This window comes from Rhipicephalus sanguineus, unplaced genomic scaffold (assembly GCF_013339695.2).
Source record: "Rhipicephalus sanguineus isolate Rsan-2018 unplaced genomic scaffold, BIME_Rsan_1.4 Seq6226, whole genome shotgun sequence".
NCBI lineage: Eukaryota > Metazoa > Arthropoda > Arachnida > Ixodida > Ixodidae > Rhipicephalus > Rhipicephalus sanguineus.
In genome coordinates, this window is record NW_023615643.1 from 1 (window position 1) to 25065 (window position 25065).

Genomic DNA, 25065 nt, shown 5'->3' on the forward strand with positions numbered 1-25065 from the left:
AATTGCCTCCCGGATAGCAACAAGCTCTGCGGCAGTTGATGTGGTCTTGTGGTCTATTTGTACCGTCGAGCTATAACCATTTGTGGGATGACAAAGGCTGCAGCAGAGGTACATAGCGTGGTAGATCCATCGGTGTACACGTGCATGGTGCCGCCGTACGCTGTATAAATGTGATGTAGGGTCAGTTGTTTGAGGCCAATTGGCGAAACTAGGGACTTCTTCGTAATCCCAGGAATCACAAGGCTAACAGGCGGTTTAGGCAGGACCCACGGCGGTGTTCCAGGAAATCTCGGGGAAGAAAACCTTGATGGTAGAACGTTTTCATGCCGTGATATTGCTCTTGAAAAGCTGCAGTTTGGGTGGGTGGCACGGAGTGCTGATAGCGGGTGCTGCCTGTGTCGGGTCAAGAGGCGAAGATGCACTCGAAGTGGCTCGCAGCGCATGTATACACTGATGGGACAAGCCCGAGCTTCCGCGATGGTTCCATTCGTTGACGTGCAGCGTGGTAGGCCCAAGCATGTTCGCAATCCTTGAGCTTGAATACTCTCTAGCGTGTTCACACAGCTCGGTCTCATGTTTGAGAGCACCGGCATGCTATACCGTATATATCCTACAAACAGCGCATTGTAGAGTTGAAGAAGTGACGATTCTGATGGGCCCCATCTTGCTCCTGCCACAGTCCGAAGAACGAGAACAAAACTTTTCAATTTTGATTTCAGTGCTGCGACGTGTCTCGACCACGATAGATCCCTGTCTATGATTACCCCAAGGAACTTGTGGTGCGTTACAGTAGGTATCGCCGTTCCATTAATAGTTATAGGGTATCTTGACATATCTTTGCGCGTGAATGCAAGCACTGCGCATCTGTCAATGGAAAGAGTGAGACCCTGGCGCCGTAGATATTTAGCTGTTAACGTCACTGCACGTTGAAGTCGAGCACGCAATTGCGGACGAGTAGCTCCGGACGCCCATATGCATATGTCATCCGCATATGCGCTGACTTTTACCGTGCTGGGAAGTTCTGCTGCCAGTCCAATCATAGTAACGTTGAACAGAATTGGGCTGAGAACTCCCCCTTGGGGAACACCACGGTGAATAGTATGTCGATCGGTGTCTCCGTCGCTTGTCGTCATGTAAATGGTACGGTCACTAAGGTAACTTACGATCCAGGCGTACAGTCGTCCGCCGACGTCTAAATCTTCCAGTGCGTCAAGGATCGCATAATTCAGCACATTATCGTAGGCGCCCTTAATGTCTAGGAAGACGGCCGCTACTAGTCTGCGTCGGTTTCTTTCCTCTTCAACATTTGAGATCAAGTCGACCACACCGTCGACTGCAGATCGTCCTCTTCTAAAGCCGTTCATAAATGCAGGAAAGCAATTATTGCTTTCTAGAAGCCACTCTAATCTTGACAGCACCATCCTTTCCATTACTTTCCCGACGCAGCTGGCTAAGGCGATCGGTCTGTAGGTGGAAAGGGCATGAGGACACTTCCCTGGTTTGAGCAACGCAATAATGCGACTGCATTTCCATTTAGCTGGGACATGTCCCGACTCCCACGAGTTGTTATAGTGGGAGAGCAGGATATGTCGTGCTTCTGTACCAAGATGGCGGAGTGCAGCGTACGTGATTCCGTCAGGTCCTGGTGCCGATGAGCGTCGGGAAACAGAAATGGCAGCGTCAAGCTCATGCATTGTGAAAGGCACATCGAGGCGCTCATCAGACGATGGGGGCGCTATGGTGGTAAGAGTCTCAATCACAGCATCAGTGGTGGCCGCGATAAGGCTGCAGTAGTCTCCGGCTATGTCAATTGCTCCCCGACCTTGATGTAGAGCCACGGCTCGGAATGGTTGACTTTGTTGGGGAATTGTCTGCAAACTTCGTACCACCCGCCAGATCTTAGATAGAGGTTGCCTTGGGTCGAGAGATCCGCAGAATGTCCTCCACCGCTGCCTGTCAATCTTGTCGAGATGCCGAAGAACGTGTCGTTGAGCTCGGCGACAGGCGGATAGGTCTGACGGGGATTTCGTTCTTCTGTGTCGTCGTTCCGCGCGGCGACGGATTGCACGAAGGGCCTCGTATTGGGAGTCGATTGCTGATCTCTGCATCGGTAGGTTAACCTGTATGGTTGTGTCACGCAGAGAAGAAGCAATGATATCCTCTATTTCGGATGATACAGTCGTGTGCTGACAGCCCGTCTTGACAGATGCCTGGAACAAGGTCCAGTCTGTTTGACGGATGTAGCGTGAAGCTGAGCGGCGAAACCACCTAAACTGAACATAGGTTGGGAGGTGATCGCTACCACGAGTCTCCAAATCCGTGCACCAACATGCAGAAGACAGAAGGCTCCTGGATACAAAGGTAAGGTCGAGGCAGCTGCTATAAGAAGTACCGCGAATAAATGTAGGTGACCCGTCGTTGAGTACGCTTAGACCATAAGTGCATATAAAGTTCGCCAAGTCTCTTCCACGGCAATTCATCGCAGTGCTACCCCAGAGGGGATGATGTGCATTTAAGTCACCAATCACAATGTGTGGACTTTGTGCGGCGTGCAGCACGGTCTTCAGGTGGGAGCAGTCGATCTTCGCGCTTGGGTGGATGTATCCTCCTATTACTGAGAACGTCCGCCTTTTATGTGTTATAGGCAGGCTGACGTAATCGTTGTTAGTGTGCGGCACGATGTCGTGTCTTAAGTACGTCAGATCGCGTCGTATACAAATTAGTACTTTACTTGTACGTTGCTCGCTGCGAGACCACATTTGGACATACCCAGAGATGCGAAAAGACGAATCCATGCTTGGCTCGCAGACAACAATAACTGGAAATTGGTATTTAAAAACCCATTGTCTGAAATCCGACAAATGGCCACGTAGACCTCGAGCATTCCATTGTATAACAAGCGACTGCCGCATGCGTTCTTCGAACATCAGTGCCATGTTCGCTTATTGAAGAACACTAGAAGTGGCTCCAAAACTTCCAGTAGCTGGACAGCAGCCTTAGCAGCGGTGTGCTTAGGCCGCCAAGAATCTTCCGCATTGAACCCATCAAATTTTTTAACATAGACTTGACGTCTGCATTATCCATCTTTTCATTGTCTTCATTGGGTGCAGTAGCACTATACGACAAGGGCGTACACGCGGCTCGTGATGGTAGCGAAGGCCACTGAAGCTCTGACGTATTCAGAGCCAATGACTGCTTGCCTTGCGCTTGCGTAGACTGTGAAGGTGCTGAATCTTGTGTACCATCCTTTCTGGCCGGCAAAAGCAGGCGAGGAGGTGGTGAAAGCTTGGCGTTGGGTGTTGATTCTTCTACGCGATGAACACTGCTGCTTCGCTTGCGTCGGAGTCGTGAACGATGTCTACGGCGTCGCACAGCCCTTGCAGCTTCTCTGTGAGTGGAGCGGTCTCGAACCATTTTCTTCATAATACTTATTTCATTCCTCATTTTGGGGCATTCCTTCGACGTTGCGTCGTGGGCGCCCGAGCAGTTTGGACATTTCGCAGCGGCGTTGCAGTTATCACCATCATGAAGTCCACCGCAATGTTTGCAGGTTACTGCACCCTTGCTAACTGCACTGACATGCCCAAATTTCAGGCATTTATGACACTGCAGAGGCCTAGGCACGTAAGGGCGCACCGAATGCCTCACGTACCCGACCTTTACATGTGTAGGCAATGTCTCCGACTGAAACACTATTTTTACACATCGGGACCGCCCGAAGCGATGAAAACCAACAATGGGAGACGACGATGACAGCAGTTTCTCAAGGCTAGAGTCTGTGATGTCTTCGTCCACGTCGTAGATAACTCCTGTGGTCGTTTCCTTGTCGTATGCGGAGAATGCGCGAACCGGAATGTTTCCCAGCTGAACAATCGCTTTCAGTGTGTCCAATATATTCTTCGTAGCGACCTCCACAGACAGGATGTTCTTTCGAGCATTTATGCGTATTTCTGCAACTTGACCAGGGGCGACAAGCTCAAAGTACTCCGACAGGCTCTGCCTGTTCAGCGAGTTCAAGATGTCTGTCGTCGATGTGGGCACATACGAGATCGTGTATGACCGCACGCTGCTCGCCTGTTTCGGTGCTTGTCGACCAGTCGACGATGTCCTTCTGATTTTCCTCTTCAGGCGGCGGCTTGATACGACGGTGAAGTCGCTGTCCGAGGTCATATCTTCTGTGGAAGAGCCATCGGAAGTATCAATGTGGACCACGCTGGGGCCGAAGTTGTCACTCGCGTCGGAGGCACAATGATGTGGTCGTCCGGGGCCCAGTTGCTGGATGGGGTTTTGGTCCCCCATTCTAAGGGACAACGTCCCTCAGAGTTCTTGTCGTTGAATGTAAGGTCACGGCAGAATAGTTAGAAAACTCACAGAGATCGAAGCTGAAGCTGTTCCCTGTTACTGAAGTTACTGAAGTTACTGAAGACCTTCAATGCGATCGCTGAGGTGCAGTGAGAATTATTGGCAGCATTTGGATTTGCTCATCTAGCACTCATTACAAATCTTATTTCTCGCTTTATGTCCTCTCATTCACGCCACATTCCGTACGCCTCCACGCGAAATGTTTCTGCGAGACATTTTTAAAATGAGCGTCCCCACTTTCAGTAACTGCTTTTCGTCAGTTTAAGCGCCCAAGTAAAGCGCTCGTCCAGTAAAGCAGTGAGAATGCCTTCTTTTACGGCTTTTTTGCCAAGATGCCAAGCATACCCTATTGAAAAATCCAGTGGCGCTGTCCCAGTGCCATACATGATTATAGTCGGTGACAAGCTAAGAATAAAAAGTAAACTATACCGCTGTCCATTTGTATTATGCGCGTCCAAATACGGCCGATCTTTACATTGATGTAACGGTTAAGACGAACCAATGAAAAATGCAACATGGCGCCGTTCGCGACGAGAGGCGAGGTACCGCTGCACCGAGACCGAGATCCGTCATTTCGAATTTCCTGCGGTGTTTGTTTCTTCCAGAAGATGCTATTTCCTACTGTTATTCGCCCGTACCCAGCATCGTCCTCGCCGGCCGTCATCCGATGCAGTAGAAGCTTGTGACTGTGCCGCGTTTGAAGTGCACCGAAGTGGCAGCAGCTTGGAGTGTTTTACAACGCTTTAGCGCGTTCCGTCGTTTCGGCAGCGTCAAGTTGCAACACGGCGTGTGTTCCCTCCATCGCTCGGATACATCAAGCATATCGCCTGAGGGTCACCACATCGGCGATTGTCGGCGCGTTCATTCGTGTGCAGTGAGGTGAAAGTGAAGTCGGAATGTGCGCGTCTGTGTACGGTTTACCGCCCGCAAAAGCCATGGCATTAGCGTTGCCACATGTGCGCGTGTGTGTGTTGCTTGGAGCTCGCGACATGGGAATCTTGGTGATCTATTCTGATATGCGCCGTGCTGTGCGCCTATATAAGCGACGTATGTGCGGACGAAGCGTGAGAGAAAGAAAGCGACCAACATAGCCCGTTAGCGCAACAGAATGCGAAAGTAAACAAACCAGTTGTGGAGAATATGCAGTGGTGTGTGCATTATAAGAAAATAATTGTGGTCATCTGACGCGTTTGTGATAATGTGACGTGTGCCTATTGGCGCAGTTGCGTCGTATCAACGGACTTTAGTTCCACCAGCCCAGAATGATGTGCTAGGTTGAAGTGCCCGTCGCGCAAGTATCGCGCTCGATGCACGAACGCCTTGCAATGAGAAACACCGTGCGAGGTAATCGTTGTGTACGAACCGTGAAATGATGCGCTCGCTGTGACACGTCGATTGCATGGATCGTGATCGTAACTGAAGTGACGCCGCTAAAACTATTATTGAGTGAAAAAAAAGCGTTTGTTTTTAATGGCGTTGCATCATATTTCACGATATCATATTTGGAATCCTTGTTTTTGTCTAACGTGCGTTTTTTAGCATTTCGCGTGTATTGTGTGCATGTATTAATTACGCAGTGATAATTTGTTTATATTAAACTCGTGAAGCTTATAGTGCATAGACCCTTTTTTTAAGCGCTTATCCCTTCTTCTGAAGCCTCACCCCCTCACTATGCTTCACGAACAAATGAGGAGGGGGGGAGCCGGAGAGCTGGGGCTTGACAATGTACGAAAGGAGTGTACTGATTGTACTGATTGTGGCCACCGAGATTACCTATGTAGACATCTATATGTTTTCCTTTTTTTTTTCTTCGAGGATGCACGTGCTCTTTCTATGTCCGAGTGTATATTTGTCATCTTTTGGCCTCCTGATTTTTCCATTTCTACATTTTTTCTTATTTATTTTTTTTGTCGCTCTACCTGCACGGAGGTCGATGCTATAAAAGCGCATCGAAGCCTCGTAAATTTTCCCTTGATAAAGATCGGTCTCCGATCGAAACGTTGACAAATAAACTCTTTTGAGAAGCGTGTATCCTTTTCCTATTTGTCTTACGGCAACCGATGACAGGCTCTTCACAATCTACGTATAGATATACGGTATATACCTTCGCACAGATGCACACATATATAGAACGTAGGGGCCCCTCTTCTATCAAAAGTGGGCCCCCCTGCTGTAATTCCCACTGGGGCGACGCAGTTATGTAATACATAAGTAATAAATTAACTAAAAAACTTGAACGTTCAAGGGCTTAATGGGTAATGGCAGTGCCAGTGCAAGTTGTCGAAGCGAGAAACAATCCCACTTAAAGCTTTTATTCAATGCCAATTTAGCCGCGTGCACCTCCTTGGCGTGAATGGCAACGTACGCAATGGCCCCCACAGTTAAACGCCATGTGTGCAACATGCTTTTATTTCGATGAAACAAGACGTCAAATGAAGCCTTGGCGTCTTCCTCAAACACGATTACAAGCACGGCGACCAGAGACGCAAATGCGGTATTCACGGCAGCACAAGAGCCGAAATTCACAAAGGCGATCTCAGACCACTTCGCCATACTTCGCTTTGAGTCACAGTTGCCATAGTTACAGCAGACAGTGAAGAAAACTGGCGGCGAGAGTTTCGCAAAAAAATTACAAACGACCTTATTAAACGTGATTAATGTCCCTGTTTTGTTCTATGAAACCGTGAAATAACGATTCCTTTATTTTAAGTTTTATGTTAAATCTGGCATTCTTTGTTTTAATACCATATTAGGTACTGCTCAGAAACATCGCCTTTGAGATGTACATTACTTTTTCGTATAGACTCCGAGATGAACGCGGCGGGGGCTGCGATTTAAACAACACATATATTGTTATGCTGACGCTGAACTCCGTGCCTTCACAATTTATTTTATCTAGCTTTGCTTTCTTTATTTCAATATCAGTGCAGTATTGCAAAATAAGGTTTAAATGAGTGAAAATTATTGCCATTGTTTAGGAACTACTTCGTTTGTTGCGCGGAGGCATGCAAAATATGAGCAATGTGGCCTCGTGGGCGGAGCTTATATTTATTTTTAGGTTGTCACCGACTGTAGTGGACCGGTGTGGCGCTGGGAAGCTGGGACACTGCACGAGGCACACTGGACGCTGGGGCGCTGCACTCTGGGACGCCCGTTGCCGGTAGAGACCGGGTGTTTCTGTTGCTTTTGAGAATTTTGACCATGCCCAGATTGTAATTATGACTAAAACGCGAGAACTTCGGAAAAATAAAAAAGAAGCCACAAAAAGAAAGGCGACCGTGTGGGATTCAAACCCACCACCTCGACGCACTTTACATCCTGAGTATGACACATACCGATACAGCGTACATGAAAGGCGGCGGTTGGTGTGCTTTTTTTTTCATGCTATAACTAATTTCGGTGGCCCGTTTTCATTTTCGCTTTTAGAAACGCAGATTTCATTCTCTCGGTGCTCGCCTTGTACTCCATGCGCCACGATCGTTGTTAAGAACGTCGATTTTCAAAATTTAATAACCATTCGAATGTAGTTTCGATCATAACTGAATCAAGCGAGGCCGTATTTGCCTATTTGACTGCACGAATCACAAGCTAAAATCACACCATCTCCCGCTAAAGGAGACCATGAGGCGATGCGAAGCAGGGTTTCGGCATGTCGAGCCCGCATTTCAGAGGGGGAGTGGAGTAAAGAGGAGGAGAGGAGAGGGGGGTGGAGAGGGTTTGCGCATTCGCAGTAAGGGCGGTCACATCGCACACCACCACTACCGGATTGAACTCCGCCATGAGATGCTTCGCATCTAAAGGCGCCGAAATTGAACGTTGTTAACAAAACCTTCCTTCACAGCGGCTATGTGCTGCCGGTGGTATACAACTATCAGCGGTACGAGCTCATGTGGAAGGGCTGACTGCTAGAGTAGGTTTATGGCGATTAGAAAATTAAAGCTAATGTCATATTGCGTTGCGAATGATATCTTCTTTCAACACAGTTATATATATGAACTAAATTCACGACATTCGATCAAACGTACTTAGAGAAAGCGCACTACCTGCTCTATGATGAATTCTTACAAACTCGCCCAGATTTCCGTTCTCGTAAGCTCTATATATGGTTGTTTCACTGTCTACGTACGTCCACCACCGAAATAAAACTAAAACTAGATAAGTGTTGGACACACAGCAGAATACTATTTAGAAAATATTTCATAAATAATATGCTCTACTTGCGATCCCATATCTAATTTTACAAAACGGAGACCCAGCGCGCCCAGTTTTCTCAAATGTGCCACCAGTGTTCCAAGTGCGCAGGCAGACAATGTGCAGTGTCGTGAGTGACTTCCAGTGTGCTGTAAAACACTGGGTCACACTGTACAGTATTTCCAGTGCCTACAGTACACTGGGCGGCACTGGGAGGGCTGTACAGCGTATCTAAGTGCCTCCCAGCACGCTGTAATACACTCGGACACACTGTACAGCGTTTCCAGCGGCGCCCACCGCGCTGAAAGGCATTAGGAGGCACTGGAAAGGCTGTTATTTTTTTTCGATAGGCTCAACACGTTCAAAGGGGCAACCAATTTCACTCTTCTCATTTAGCTTCACCCGGTACGAATCTAACACATTGCCAACACTATAGCCGCTCGCGTACGTGCGCGTATATTCCGAGACAGCCGCTACTAGAGATCGCGACAGCTGCGCGATTATTAAAACTTGGGGCAGCTTCAGCATGTTCCTGAACTCTTTCCTGCCCGACAAGAAATACCGAAAAAAAAGCAACTATCAAAAAGCGCTGTCCTTACATTTCGGTTTATTTCTGTATCGTACCTTGCTTGCTCCGTACGTCGGAGCCACATCACCAGTTCCAACTCGTTTACAGCGCACTGCGATCGGTCAGCTGGACAGGACTAGGTTTCCTGCCAATAAACAGTTGAACGGTCAGAAAGTGAACGCCCATGAGAGCATAAACATACAGCACTCGTAATGCTGTGGCAGTGCATACACGACGGTATCATTCGGCAGCGCTTTGATAAAATAAACCTAATGCAAAATAATAAACAAAGAAATAATGTGTTAGCTGAGACTTTGCACGGCGACTGGTTACAAACGCACTATAACCTCGTCATTTTGCCCGAGACGAACGGTTTCTGCGGAACACAATATGGCATCCAAGACTCCAGCCTGTTTGCCCGAACGCACTTCGCGACTCCAGCTCACGATATCGTACCACGGTCGCAGGTCTTTGTCTCGCCACCGACCACGCCTCGCTCGTCGTCACTTGGCTTTCCCAAGTAAAAAGGAGGAAGGCAGGCTGAATCGGGATCATATTTCCGTTTCTATATAGCTCACATTGGTTATCATATTTCCCTTCGCATTTTTTCAGCGTTTATTGTTTTGGAATCATGTTTCATCTTTTCTTTTTTTCTGCTATGGATGGTGGAGATCAGACTCGAATCAGCGCATTTCTGAAACCATTGCGTTCTTAGTGTTGTTTGTTCCATCGCTGGGAACATGAAGACATTGGGATTCCTCCAAGTACGAAATAGTGCAGATTCAGTCTCCGTCTTCGGTACGCTCCTTGTTTGCTCCGACTGCTGAAGTCATTTCTTACGATTGAGATCCTGGGAAACGTCTTCTTTTGTCCTGAAATCGCTCGGCTAGGCATACCGCGTCCGCCTGATTTATAGCGGCGCGCTATTTTTAGGATACGCCGGAGAGCAGATCGTGCTCATCATCCCACCTTCTTGATGGTCAATGAACCGACAGCTATTTCGTTTTCAAACACAAGACGTGAAGCTGTTGTTCTCTTAGCGGGTTACAACATTGAATAAAAGATGCAAACCGGCTCATTGATCTCGTAGTGACGGCTCTATTACACAAGTCGTTGTTTTATATGTAGTTATTGCTTCGTTTTCATCATTAACAGCGCCAATGGCGTATGCAGTAATTATATAAGTATCTACGTAATCAATCAAAGAGGAGTTTTCGTCTTCTTGCCTTCGCGCTCAGCATTCAAATATTTGAGAGCAACTCATTTCATCACTACAATAGCGTATATATTTCCAAATGTCATAGTACAGTAAACTAATGCAACACCGCAAAATCGCTGCGTGTATGGAGCAATATTGGATTGTAGTTAAATTTTTGCCATCTGTCTCGTCTCGCAAGAGACACAAATATAAAAGTTGGAGCTGTAGCTTCGAAAGTGCTAATCGACACACACAAACCATCCTAAAGAAGCAAAATACGCGCTTGTTTTCTAATAAAAAAAATCGGCAGATTCCACGCTTTGTGGGAATCCGTTTCATGCGAAGCAGTCAGCGTGTAGTTCTGTGCTGTATTTGCTGGCTTTGAGCCAAGCGTTACGAGATCGATCGACGTGTTTTTGTAAGTGTAGTAGTTGTGTGCACATCGTGAGCTTACCAGGCACGCCTACAATACTGGCGTTTAAAGGGTCACCTATGGTGTGATGTAGAGTCAGCCCCCAAGTAGAGCACATGCATCAGTATCATCGAAATGAAGTGCACTTTACGTTGCGATTATGTGAGTATCACACGTAACTTTCGCTTGAATATGGCTTGCTAAATCATCCGAATACAAATGTAATGTTTATTGGACTGCTATAAAAGCGGGGCCATGTTATGCAGGTTCTTTTTCTATTTACGACAGCTCTCGAAGACCGAGCTTAGGAGAGCTTTATTGAGGACAAAGCCGTTGGTTTAACAAACATCACACAAAACGTTTAATTACACTGAAGGCAAAATAACTATACATAGGTAAACACTTAACAAAAAGATCACTGCACGCGGTAACACACTCTTAATAACAAACAAAAGGCATGTTCAAAGCCTTAAACTGTACAGTCTACTTCTGACGCGGCTGAGCAGAGAAGCGTGGAATAAAACCAGTTCAGTCTCACCAAAACGCTGAGGCTTGACGGATTGAGTTGACGCGGGCTGGCTGGTGACGAAGAGGTAACGGTGGCTGCTGGTGGACGCACTGCGATGCCAGAACCTGGCCTGGCAGCTGGACGCACAGCTCGGGCCCGTAACCCAACTGCTGCTGCTTGCCTGCCGGAACCAGAGTCCGCAGGCCTTTGGGTAGAGTTCACGCACCATGTCTATGGCCTCTCACGGGAACCCCATGGCAGGAAGCCCCGGCCGGTTGAAGTCCTGGAGGCTCGGGTCCGAAACCCGACGGCCATCTTCAGCGCCCGGTCCGGCGACAACCTTCCGCTTGTCTGGTTCCCTTCGAACTCCCCCTTGGAACTCCGTGCACAAGGCTTTTCTCGCTCTCCGGTCCACTTGTCTACTCTTCATTGGACACTGCTCGACCGGCGCGTTGACAGGTGATTGGCTCTTGAGATTACCGGTGTTGTTTCCTTATTGGGCCACGTGTCCGTCGAATCCTTACACCTCGCGCCCTCGTGAAGGTTTTCATCGTCGTCGTCTTCCTTTCAGCACTGTGCTCATCTACGCGCGCGCACGCCTTGTCGTCTTTTTCTTTATGATGCACACGTTTCAAAGGCGCACAATTCAAACGCGCACTCCACTCATCACAAAGGCCCCTTCTTCGAAAAGTTTTTCGCTTTGAAAAACTGCTGCTCAGTGCGCGGAACATATAAGTGATAGACAGCACACAACATTGCTGTTGTACACTAATCCGTTTTCAATACAGCAAATAAGCACACAACAATAGCACTCACAACACAATAACTGTGCTATCATAGTAACAGATTAATGATCTGTTACTGTAACGACCTGACCTTGTACTGGTAATACGAACAGAGACTAAACAATAAAACTCTTCAAACACTCACACAATATCAGTCCGTTCAGTACAGCAGACCGGTCATTACACAGTTCCGCAATACAGGCCAAACAAACACATCTAATGCACCATGACCATTCCCAAAAATATGCCTGTTTAGTCCAAGGCAGCTTTCCTATACACTCAAAGATCTGCTACATAAGCTAGGTACTTCATCTCACATCCAACATCAATATCTGTACATCACATCACATTCAAAACTCGGATATTTACAAAACATATAAATCCGTTATCCAAAGTCAGGAACCCAAAACAGCGACCGGTCATTGAACTCGACGCTCAAGTTATAGCGTCCCACACCAGACGTGTGGCATTATTCAAACGCTTAAGGAACAACCGTGGCAAAGATGCTTTGAAGCGCGTTTGTTGAAACGCGTGTCTGTAGCCCCGCATGAGGACACACGGACGCTCAGCGGAGTTACTAGCCTCAGAGTAATCAGGAATCAATCGAAACTGAAGGCGTTGCTTCCAGGCACAACGAGACACGAGCGTCCGATTGATTCCTTCCCGCACGCGAACGCCTTTCTTTGCCTCGCACTCTTTTAACGAACCTGAAGCCTTAGAGTAAATGCTCTCCGCATTCCAATACGCCACGGGAAACACACCTGGTTCTTTGCTGCTGAAGCAAGGATGCTCTTGCCATCTGCCATCTTCTCCGAGTTCACCTTCAACCATCTCATCGCTGTGTTCAACACCATTCACCTTACCATATTGGTAATCTGGCTCGGCCACATCGATAGATACTGGGGAAGGCACCTCCGACGCTAAACTGTCCGCTTGGACAAGTGCTTCTGCACTCTCCCCATGCTCTCTCGTAGAGACCGCATCTGCAGAAACCCGATAAGGCAGACTCTCTCTCTTTAGGACCGAGTTATTCACATGGTCCTCAACCATGTACGTGGCGCCTGTTACCATCTCCTGTGGTACACAAGGATCGGCGTCCAAACTTTTTTCACGGCACTCGCCGTCATCACCTAGCCGACCTTTTTGTGCTCCTTCAGTGGAGCTGTTGAGAGGCAATCCTACCTCTTCCTGATACCTGCTTGGCCTCTCAGAGGTACCAAAGCACGACTGACTCTCCATGGAACTGCCTTGTTCCATGCTCTCGAAGCTGTCCCTCGCTTCATCAAACTCTGCAAGATTTCCGCTTTCTTGGCTGCCCACCTCTCTGCCATCCTCTATCTGAGCTCCTGGCTCTAACGAAAGGCTATGGCGAGGTTCAAGGCTAACCTTACAGAAATTCAATTCGCTCCCGCAAAAACTGCTATCGGAGCAAACATCGACTGCTTGTTCACGTCTCTGTATCTCAACTTGTGTCTCTTTAGCCACCGCCACTTCGAGTCGTCTCTCAAGTGCACGCCTCTGCACTTCGAGCTGTTCTATTTTAGCCCTAAGCTTCTCCTTCATTGCCTTTCGTTCTGCAGCCCGTTCCTCTCGCTCTCGCGCCATCCGCTCTTCATACCACGCTCTGAACTCCGCGCCCTTGAGACCCATGTGTTCTGCTAGTTCCAATATTTCCCAGGTGCTCGTCATGGCTTTAACTATTCAAACGTCAAGGTGAAAAACAAACGGCTTTGTCCTGTCGCGGCGGACGCCAATTTGTGATGCAGGTTCTTTTTCTATTTACGACAGCTCTCGAAGACCGAGCTTAGGAGAGCTTTATTGAGGACAAAGCCGTTGGTTTAACAAACAACACACAAAACGTTTAATTACACTGAAGGCAAAATAACTATACATAGGTAAACACTTAATAAAAAGATCACTGCACGCGGTAACACACTCTTAATAACAAACAAAAGGCATGTTCAAAGCCTTAAACTGTACAGTCTACTTCTGACGCGGCTGAGCAGAGAAGCGTGGAATAAAACCAGTTCAGTCTCACCAAAACGCTGAGGCTTGACGGATTGAGTTGACGCGGGCTGGCTGGTGACGAAGAGGTAACGGTGGCTGCTGGTGGACGCACTGCGATGCCAGAACCTGGCCTGGCAGCTGGACGCACAGCTCGGGCCCGTAACCCAACTGCTGCTGCTTGCCTGCCGGAACCAGAGTCCGCAGGCCTTTGGGTAGAGTTCACGCACCATGTCTATGGCCTCTCACGGGAACCCCATGGCAGGAAGCCCCGGCCGGTTGAAGTCCTGGAGGCTCGGGTCCGAAACCCGACGGCCATCTTCAGCGCCCGGTCCGGCGACAACCTTCCGCTTGTCTGGTTCCCTTCGAACTCCCCCTTGGAACTCCGTGCACAAGGCTTTTCTCGCTCTCCGGTCCACTTGTCTACTCTTCATTGGACACTGCTCGACCGGCGCGTTGACAGGTGATTGGCTCTTGAGATTACCGGTGTTGTTTCCTTATTGGGCCACGTGTCCGTCGAATCCTTACACCTCGCGCCCTCGTGAAGGTTTTCATCGTCGTCGTCTTCCTTTCAGCACTGTGCTCATCTACGCGCGCGCACGCCTTGTCGTCTTTTTCTTTATGATGCACACGTTTCAAAGGCGCACAATTCAAACGCGCACTCCACTCATCACAGGCCAACACTGGAACCACAGGCGTTAACCTGACATGACACCTGTGCAAAGGAGTACATCTGTAGTGTTTATTGCTTTAATATCAAATTCGAAAGGCAGCGCCACAACCACAATTGATGTTGCACCGACATTACGCCTGTATAGGGTATTTTTGCAGAACATTTTCTTCACTTGGCGTTGTTCTGTGGTAGAATACCTGACTGCCACGCAGAGCGCTTGGGTTCGATTCCTGCTGAGATCCTAATTTTTATTATTTGCATTCTATGGGTCAACGCTGTTGATGTCGGTTTTTCTTAACACTCTATCACTGAAATTCCCAATGTTTGTTGCTGCCCTTCCTGGGTTGATATAAACTGTCAATCACCTGTGCCGCACACCCGTTACCATGGCCCATGGTAAACGGGTATGTGCCACACGTGTCTGGAGGAAAGGGTTTGACAGTTTACGTGGCATGATTTTCACGCTACTCATGTCATGACCGGACAGTCATATTCCTCAAGTCTTCTTACCCTCCTGTGTCAATTTTGGTTTACACCAAGTTAAGAAGGCGATCACGAAAGCACCCAGACTTAGGCGGCTATATAGATAGATAGATAGATAGATAGATAGATAGATAGATATAGATAGATAGATAGATAGATAGATAGATAGATAGATAGATAGATAGATAGATAGATAGATAGATAGATAGATAGATAGATAGAACTTCTCAAAGTGTCTTGGATTCGCTGAGAAATGCTTAGCATGCAAAAATTACTGACAAATAGGACACTCCATAATGCAAAATATCAGCTCAGCTCCACGCGTCTTTTCATTGACGATATATTGAGGAAGATAATTTGGGAGACATATATGAACGTACAATTACAGACTACTCATTACTGTAAAGTTTTTATTGCTTACAGTTAATTTTTTATTGTTTATAATCATATTTCTTAATTCTGTTTGGGCGCCAGAGGTTCCGGAGTTATCCAGTCAGCCTTAAAAAAAAGAAGTGCGTCGCGAAGCTCGCAGCACGCGAGCCATTTGATTTTTCGCTGTGCTCATTCGCTCGGTTACGGCGAGGGACAACGGACGTTCAAACCAGGAACGGGCGCCTAAGCGCGGCACTTTAACGAATTATAGATTGTATGCGGACATGATGTACGATGAAAGGAGCATGCGGTACGAACCAAAACAAAATTTTTTATATATATGAAATATTTGTACTTGTTCCGGGGAAGCCGGTGTGATTAGGTATAAGTTATGTTAAAACATTTTTGTTTCAGTAAAATTAACAAAGACAGAAAGCCTTGGAACACCGGCTGATAATGAATATATATCACTGAGAATATTTCTGCCGTCGTTTCTCTATGCCCTGTTTGGTTATTTATTTTCTGCTGGTAGCTTTTGGGGCGCGCCGACTCGATGTTTTTATACAGAAGCTGCATATTTATATAAGAGATAAACTACGCACCACTCATATTAAAAAGGACTCGAAATAGCAAAGAATACTGTAGGACCGCCGTCAAAACCGGACGCACGGTTCTCTTTTTTGTTTACTTGGTGCGGCCAACTTGGGGGGTCACACCGGTGGGGTGCTTCGAAGTGCCTGTGCATCGCCCCAAAAAGTACTTAAGACTCCGGATATGGGTGAGCCCATCGGATTCCTGGTCGCGGCCGGGACAAAGGTGCCCGACCACGCTCGCGGGCGGCGGCAGGAAGGGTTGGAAACGTTGTCGTAATGACCTCCCTGTTTGCTCAGCGATGCCGTTCGGCGGTGCATGAATGGGCCGCCTCCGGGCCGTGTCGTTTGCCGTTCACACGCTTCGCGGGCGCCTCCCAGGGAGATACAAGAGAAAGCGGCCTGCTTTTTTGGGCACCACGCGGTCGCCGGAGGCATTCGTCATGTGTGGCGTGCATCAGGTGGAGCAGACGACGTACAGGCCCTTGACGCTCGAATACGTGATCGACGAGGAGCGGGCCCACGTCGTGGGGCATCGAGCGTTCGGTCGGCACCTTTGACAATTGTTTGCACGCTGGCCCGCCCTTCGGCGTGGCATCCATTTCCGCACTTTGCTTACAGTCTGGTTCGGCAGACTAGCTGGAGCGGGAGCTGAGGAAATGAGCTCATAAGTGGTGCCACGTGCGACGTTGTGCGCGGGGGGGGGGGGGGGGGGGAAGAAGCTAAGTGGCCCGCGGGTGGTCGAAGCGGAGTGTCTTTTCGGCAAATGTATTTGACATACCACCAGGGTCGTTTTTATCAGGCCCGTCTTTCTTTTCTTTGCTCGTCACCGCACGCGTACACTTAGCTCTAGACACGTGTAGCGTCAGCTGAGCCTGCCCTGGCCACAACAACTTTAGTTTACGTTGTTTTTATTTGCCTCTTGTTTGTGTGTTGCTTGGGGCGAGGAGCATGAGCCCTCATATGTGTAAGGAGGCGGTGACCTTGTCGCGAGTTTGTTGATTTGCTGCATGCACCGCCCAATTACAGGGCAAACAGGCGGCTATTCGCCGGCAGTAATGTAAAGGCGGAGCATCGGGTAATAAAAAGCGGCCCCGGTGTTCCGTCTGGCGTTCTGAACCGGGCTTAAGGTGTTCGGCACCGTCGGCTCTGCCGAATCTCGTAGGGTCGCCCTACAGACGGTTCATTTCCAGTACTTGTTTTTTTTTTTATTTCTTTGTAACATTTATGCTTGTAACTCTTCTTGTAAGTCTGTAAATATAAGTTGTCTTGATTTTCCTCTAAACTTCTCCAGCGTATCTCATTCTTCAAGCGACCAGCGAATCCAACGTTAATTCCTCCCACTTCGTTTATACCACCCGGGTGGTGCGTCTCGGGCGCCGAGTGCGGAGCGTTGTTTTTTTTACCTTCAAACTTAATTTCACCTCCCACTTCGTTTATATCACCTCGGGTGGTGCGTCTCGGGCGCCGAGTGTGGAGTGTGATTTCTCATCTTCAAAAGAACCTGAACTTTACCTGAACCTGAACGCCGCAAAATGAAATCAGTTTGAGCAGCCGCCCCTGCAGGACGTAGTTTATATAGCAAGCAATTAAGCATGGGCGCCGCGGATGTTTTATGCGACGAAATAACGACACAGCAAATTTGGTTGTGATTATCGTGACCGCAATGGCAACACACCTGGCGGACGAAACCGACACATTGGTATATATGTGCGTTGAATGTTGCCAATAATTATAACGCTATCGGTTTCAGAACCAATCTTACAAGATTCGCCTTCCTCGTTGTTCCCGGAATAGTAATCTGTATTTGTGATTGTTGGAAATGCCACAAAGTTGAAAGTGTTCAGGCTGGCCGTGTAGCTCGGGGTACTTGTGGGATGCAAGAAGGCCACATGGTGGTCGAGAGTGCGGAAAAGGCGAATGTAAGACCTGATACCATTAACAGGGATGCATGCAGGCAGGCGATGATCTAAAGCAAGCGTGACTAGAGCACAAGGAAATATACCATTGAAGAAAGTCCCAGGCTCTTACAGAGATTCTTTCTGTCTAATGAACGGAAATTGGACTCGCACAAAATGGCCAACACTGGCAAGCTGTACCGACGGAATGACACTTATCTAGAGCGGTGGAGCGCGAGGCTGTGGACGCTGTTGTTGTGCGCAGCTGCTACCTCACCTTAGCTACGAGCTTCCGTTCGTGCTTTAATTATAGCACAAGGACCTAAAATGCGGTATGAATACGTTTGGTATCATTTGATATCATTTGATATCATATTTATGCGGAAAACGGCAGCTGAAGCGGCCGGCTAGGCGCCCTACACAAATGCGATTCCGTCTGCATAGCGTGATAATCCCTGCATCAAATCTCTGCATAAATGTAGCATGATATGCATTATACTGTGGCTTGATATCGCGTGCATGGCTTTCAGTGCATGCTGTAATAATACATACGAGCCTGCCGGGATAACATTTTTGGTCGTATGTGAGATAGTGCTACCTTTAATTGCTAAAAACATACATGCGTCTATGTTTTGGTGTTGCTTCACAGCTTACTGCAGTGGCTGGTTGCGAGTTCTTCTGTTATAAAGGGCGTAACAAGGACATCGATGACGGAAGGCCATGCGTGGTAAGTAATGCAGTGGCAAAGAGTACGCTGTTTTGTGTCTCGTCTTTTGGTAAAAGCCTTGAAATATATTACGGCATGATTGGAAAATGGTGTTAACGAGGTGCTTGTCAGTGGCATCAACGTGCTAATTAACCCCGTTATTTATGCACTCAGATCTCGGGGCATAATGGCTAATAATGCTTGGGCAGGTTAGTACATCTAGTAGAGTTACAGTCTTTGATTTACAAAGTTTCATTCCGTATAATCCCCGGAAATATGGAAGTCTGTAAATATGGAGGTAGCCTTAATCTTTTCGAGCTTGGTTTCATCAAAGAAGTATACGCAGTGAGATTACTGTTTGGCGGTCATAAAGAGAGATCTAAGCGAGAAATGTTACAGCGTTCCCTAAAAAGAGCCACGTCACACTGTTACACCATCGAACCAGCGCGTACTACCATACTGCCCCAGAATTGTACAATTGAGGTGTTTGGTTGCATTCGAAGTAATGGAAATGCGCACGCATGGTATATGTTTCACACAGAAAAAGAAGTGCTGACCTTAAAGGGCCCCTTATCGGGCCACGTTGCAATGTTTTGATTAGATATTGGAAATTGTAAAGCGATGCTTGGGGTGAGTTCTAGTGAAAAAAATCCGGCAGATCCCACGCACTGTGGGAAGCGATGTAATGCGAAGCAGCCAGCAAAGAGCTGCATAAATCCCCTTGTTTGTCTTTGAGGCAAATGAAATCATTCATGCCATGGCATCTAGTTCACTATACATCGCATGTTTGCCATGCACGCCTGTATGCACAATCTGGTATTACCATTCTAATGAAACGTATATTGTGGTATATACAATGCATGACCTGCCATTTATGTTCATCACGCACTCGTGTCATGCCGAATCAATTTTGGTATATATCCAGTTAACAAAACGGCCGGAAGCGCACCATGACAGTGTCATGTAAATCATACCGCACATGACATGCATAACATGATTCGGATGTTGCGACCTGTCGTTTATGTTCGTCATACAGTCACGTCGCGCAATACCAATTTTGGTGTATATCAAGCTGGCGAACCGGCCGCGGGCGCTCCATCAGCGTGACATTTAAATAATGTCGTACGTGACGTGCATGTCATGATTTCCATGTTACTATCTGTCATTTCATAGGGTCACGTCGCGCAATACCACTTTAGGGGCGAAGCTCCTTATAGCGGCACACGTTCGTCCCTCGTAGCGTAGTATGTAACCAGTCTTACGCTTGGACCTGCAAGGTGGTGCCGGTGGGAGATTTTTCCTGTGCGTTGTTGAACAATAAAAAATTCGCAGCGTTAGCTAAAAGCCGACTTCTCTGTCTCTCATTCCATTAGCAGCCATTCTTTACCTCCAAGGTAGTGCCTGGTGAGATTTCTCCTGTGCGTGATTAAACAATAAAAATTTTGTTCAAAACGCCGTTGTTTGATGAAATAAACCAACAAAAGACGCCAGATGTTTTGTAAAAGCAAAACAAAAGGCGCCAGCTGCTTAACGAAAGACGCCAGATGTTTTCTAAGCAATGGTTTTCTAAACAATGAAAATTCACAGCGTACATGTAAAATAAAGTGCGCTGCAAGTCGTCATAACTCATCGAACCTTTAGTATAAACGCGCCCTATCTCACGTCGGTGATGATGTACTGGGCAGAATTCACGGAAGATTCACGGTTTACCGATGAACCTCCGCAGCTTCGCCCACTCATCATCATTCACTCCGTGGATATGCTGTGATTTTTTTGGTGTATGTCAATCTAACCAAACGACCGCGAGTGCACCATAAGGGTGAGATGTAAATCATGCCTTACATGACACGCATGTCATTGTTTTCATGTTACCACTTGCCACCTATATTCATCATACAATCACATCGTAAAATACCAATTTTGGTGTATATCAGGCAAGTGAAACGGCCGCGAGTGCACCATGAGCATGGCATGTAAATCATACCATACGTGACATGCAAGACACAGTTTTCATGTTACCACCTCTCATTTACGTTCGTCATACAGTCGTGTCACGGAATACCAATTTTGGCGTATATCAAGCTAGCGAAACGGCCTCGATCGGACAATGAGCGTGGCATGTAAATCATGTCGTAAATGATATGCATATCATGATATTGAAGTTACCACCTGTCATTTATGTTTGTCATACAGTCACGTCGCGCAATACCAGTTTTGGTGTATATCAAGCTAGCGAATCGGCCGCGAGTGGCTCCATGAGCGTGGCATGTAAATGCATATCATGATTTCATGTTACCACGTGTCAGTTGTTTTCGTCATACAGAAATGGCTCGTCATACCAGTTTTCGTATGTATCCATCCATTTAAACAGCCGCGAGCCCCCCGAGACCATGTCATGTAAATCATGCTGTACAGGACATGCGCATCATGATTTGCGCGTTGGGACATGTCACATATTCGTCATGAGCCCTTGTCACGCCATACCAATTTTGGCATATATGAAATTAACGAAACGGCCGCAAGAACCCCGAGACCACGGAATGTAAATCACGACATGCATATCGTGATTTTCATGTTATGAGCTGTCATTTATGTTCCAGTACGGTCATGTTATGCCATACCACTTTGGTATAGATCCCATTAATTAAACGGCCAGGAGAGCTAAAGTCGTAGGCGGATAGATAGATAGATAGATAGATAGATAGATAGATAGATAGATAGATAGATAGATAGATAGATAGATAGATAGATAGATAGATAGATAGATAGATAGATAGATAGATAGATAGATACGCTCAAAGTCGCAGAAGTTGACTAAGAAATGCTTCGCATTTATTTATCTTGTACATGGGTTCATTAGTAGGCAACTAAGAAGAATTTGAATTGTCGAGTTACCATACCCCTTGGCGGCGAGCTTCTCCGCTAAATAAGACAGTTCCTTCCTTTTGCCTCGGCTAGAGTCCTCAAGCAATATACAACCTTGCGATTTTCTAAGTGCCGATGGCGAGAGAGCGCGTCATGGTCACGTGATGAGCCTCACCAACTCTTTATCTTTTTATTATTCTTATTTTGCCTCACGGTGTTATTCAGTGGCAGCGTTTGCGCGCTGCGCATTAGATGAGGAAGCCATTTCACGGGCAGGGCACCGTGAGGTTCCAAGGAGCGCTTGTTACCTAGATATGCGTGTGTGATTTTCACTTTATAAGTGCGTCAACTTTGAGAAAGAAGGCGCGCACTTTTTTCTTCTAAATTTCGACAGTTCTCCCGCCGCGCAGGAGGATCACACTTAGCAAATACGATCACTACCAGCTGACCTAAGCGCCGTTTTGAATACTTGCCTTGTGGAACGCTGGTAAGAGACCATTTAGGTGTTGTTTGTAATAACTTGTCCTTGCATACCTCATCACGTGCTCGAGGATGTACCCGAAGGCCATAACTCTAAGCAGGTCATAAATGCGTCCAATCATCTCCCCCCCCCTTCCACACACACACAAGATGCGAGATGTGGATTACTACCACACAAACTCGTCATTGACAATAAACTCACTTTGTTCGCTTAAACTGGTAAAACTAACTTGTGCATAATTATCAGTGTTCGCCAAATGTTTCACCTTCACGAAAAACAATCTAGATCGTCCTGTAACTGTGCAGAATCGAAATAACTGGTCATTTGTTATATAAGGCATAATCGTCCACCTGTTTGATGTTACGAAAAATAAGTGATTTATCAGTATCGAAAGCACTGAAAACACTAATGCGTGCTCGATCAGTTTGTTATAGAACCAGTCAATTAGTAAGTAGTCTCTAGATTTGTAGTCTTTCTTTATTTTTGGTTGGTGGTGCTGACATAAATCCATCGTCTACTTTCATGTAAGCCTTCACGGATTTAAAAATGACAATTAGGGCTAAGTAACGCACGTACACTTTCATCTCCACCGTCTTAAGTTCGTTTCTTATTGGTGTAATTTCGACTCAACCATATATATCAAGGCCCGCTTTATTTTTAGCGGCCAGTTTTGTAGCGACACGACGCGGTGATCTCGAAATTGCAAGTGCGCATACCAGTCGTTTTATGAAAGTATTGATGTCGCGTTTCGATCCGTGAGGACTGCACAAACAATAAAAAAAAAACGAGAATCAGACATGAAACTTGAACGGCCAGTTTTGTATATGCTTCCAGATGGAGTGGTACTCGGCTAGCGTAACTGGGGAGCCAGTAGTGACACTTACTGGAACTTGCTTCCAAGGAATATGCCATCATTCTGGTATGTGGCACGTGAGGTTTATCAAGAATTCGTTGCGTGGGGATGATTGTTATGTAAGGTATGCACTCTTCATATCCGCAAACTTTCTCTTTTTTGCAGCATCGACCTGGCAAACTATACGTGGCTTGTGCCATGACAGTGAGCGGTTCAGCAAGTACGGCGTAAGAAAATCACATTGTATTTAACTCATAGTTTAAAGGGACCCTGAAACACTTTTCAAGGTAATATTCGAATGACCTAACTATCCGAGCGTATTGCCTCGTGAATCGCTTGCCGCCAAATTATTCCCAATCCTTCAACAATAAGCGGAGTTACAGGGACGTGTCGTAGGGATCCGATCACTTTTCATTCTTTTGCACCGACGAGCGCGTTAGAAGCTATACACGGGGAGGGATGATACACTTAAGGAACCTACGTCAGCGCATCATGACCTTGAGGATTTTTTTATCTTTTTTTTTTCTTTAAACGTGTTCTTATACTTCCGGTGCAATGACGAGCGCGCCGCCGGCATGGGCAGCACCCCGAGGCGGCCGCCGTAACTATGCAGTGCTTGAAGCGTTACTGCTGTGCGAAAATCTTGTAAATGCATCGGTAAGTACTGTCGTAACATGGGAGAGGCCGGGCCTCTCCCATGTTCCGCCAATCAACCCGGTCCTGTGCTTGCTGCTGCCACGTCATACCCGCAAACTTCTTGATCTCATCTGCCCACCTAACTTTCTGTCTCCTCGCGCGTTTGCCGTCTCTTGGAATCCAGCCAGTTACTCTTAAAGACCAGCGGTTATTTTGCCTACGCGCTACATGCCCAGCCCATGTTCATTTATTCTGCTTGATTTCGACTAAAATGTCCTTAACACCCGTTTGTTCCCTGACTAACTCCGCTCACTTCTTGTCCCTTAAGGTTACACCCATCAGTTTCCTTTCCATTGATCGCTGCGTCCTCCTCAGTTTAAGTTGAACCCTCTTTGTAAGCCTCCAGGTTTCTGCTCTGTAGTTAAATACCGGTAAGATGCAGTTGTTATAAACTGTTATAGACTGCTATACTCTTGCGTAAATGTAAAATATTAAATTTTTCTGTAGGATGTATTGGAAAGTTGCAAGTATAGGTGCCCGGACAACTCTAATCGAAATCGACCCTACGGACTTACATGCTTGGTAAGTTCGCCCGTAAGAAAATTCAGTGCTGGAGGAGATATTTCGAATGCAGAATATGACCCCTCAAGCTCACTATTTTCCATAGATACGCAAGACACGAGTCACAAAGAGAAACGTGGTTGGAATTTGCAACAAAGGATCGTGTGCAGACATTCGTAAGTATGCCACTTAATTCTTAAATCTCTTTCGCATATTACCGGTAAGTAAAACCTTATAAATAGAATCTGCATTCATAAAAACACGTCATGCGATGCATTCTAATCTACTCCACTTAATAACTTCAAGTTTTCGTCTTTTTTGAAATTTTGTCTCGCTAACGGCCGTTATGGAATCACTTATCCGACGTTTGGGGATATTGACGAAAGCTGTGCCGTTGCATGCTCAAGTAAATTTACAGTGTCCTATTTTTCTTTACCTCCTGTTCATGTTATGTGGAATATAGATATTGCGTAGGTAACCTGTTAATAAAGGGCGATATGCAGCCACCGCCGTATCGCGCAGAAGTTGTGACAATAGCAAACATTCACTAATGCTTTGTCCTATTGAAGATTGCTCCCGAAAGCCTAGTTATTTTCTACTGAGATCCCAAGCATCACTTTAACTGAACCGAAAGGAACCCCCAATCTTAGTTGCAATGAACGGTCCTGACCGCGGAATGTTCATCTGTTCAGCAATATGGTGATTGAATACATTCCATTTTACCCTCATTTCAGTTTTTACATAGGTTATCCTATGGGCCTTCTCTCCTGCCCATTACGACGGCCTGCGTAGGTAATAGTACTAATAATTACACCAAATTTGTTTTACGCAAGCTTTTCCTGCTATGAAAGTCGCAAATTAATTTTCGGTATTTCGCAGTCACGACTCTGGAAAAGAGCTAACGACGGGAATTGAAGTT

The 25065-nt window shown here is 46.8% G+C and overlaps 1 long non-coding RNA gene across 1 annotated transcript; it reads left to right on the forward strand.

Moving 5' to 3' along the window:
• Positions 1–18668: 18668 nt before the first annotated feature.
• LOC119377939 (uncharacterized) lies at positions 18669–23145 on the forward strand. The gene is made up of 3 exons (XR_005180890.2): positions 18669–18771; positions 22931–23015; positions 23115–23145. It is a non-coding gene; the product is annotated as an uncharacterized LOC119377939 (long non-coding RNA).
• The last annotated feature ends 1920 nt before the right edge of the window (positions 23146–25065 follow it).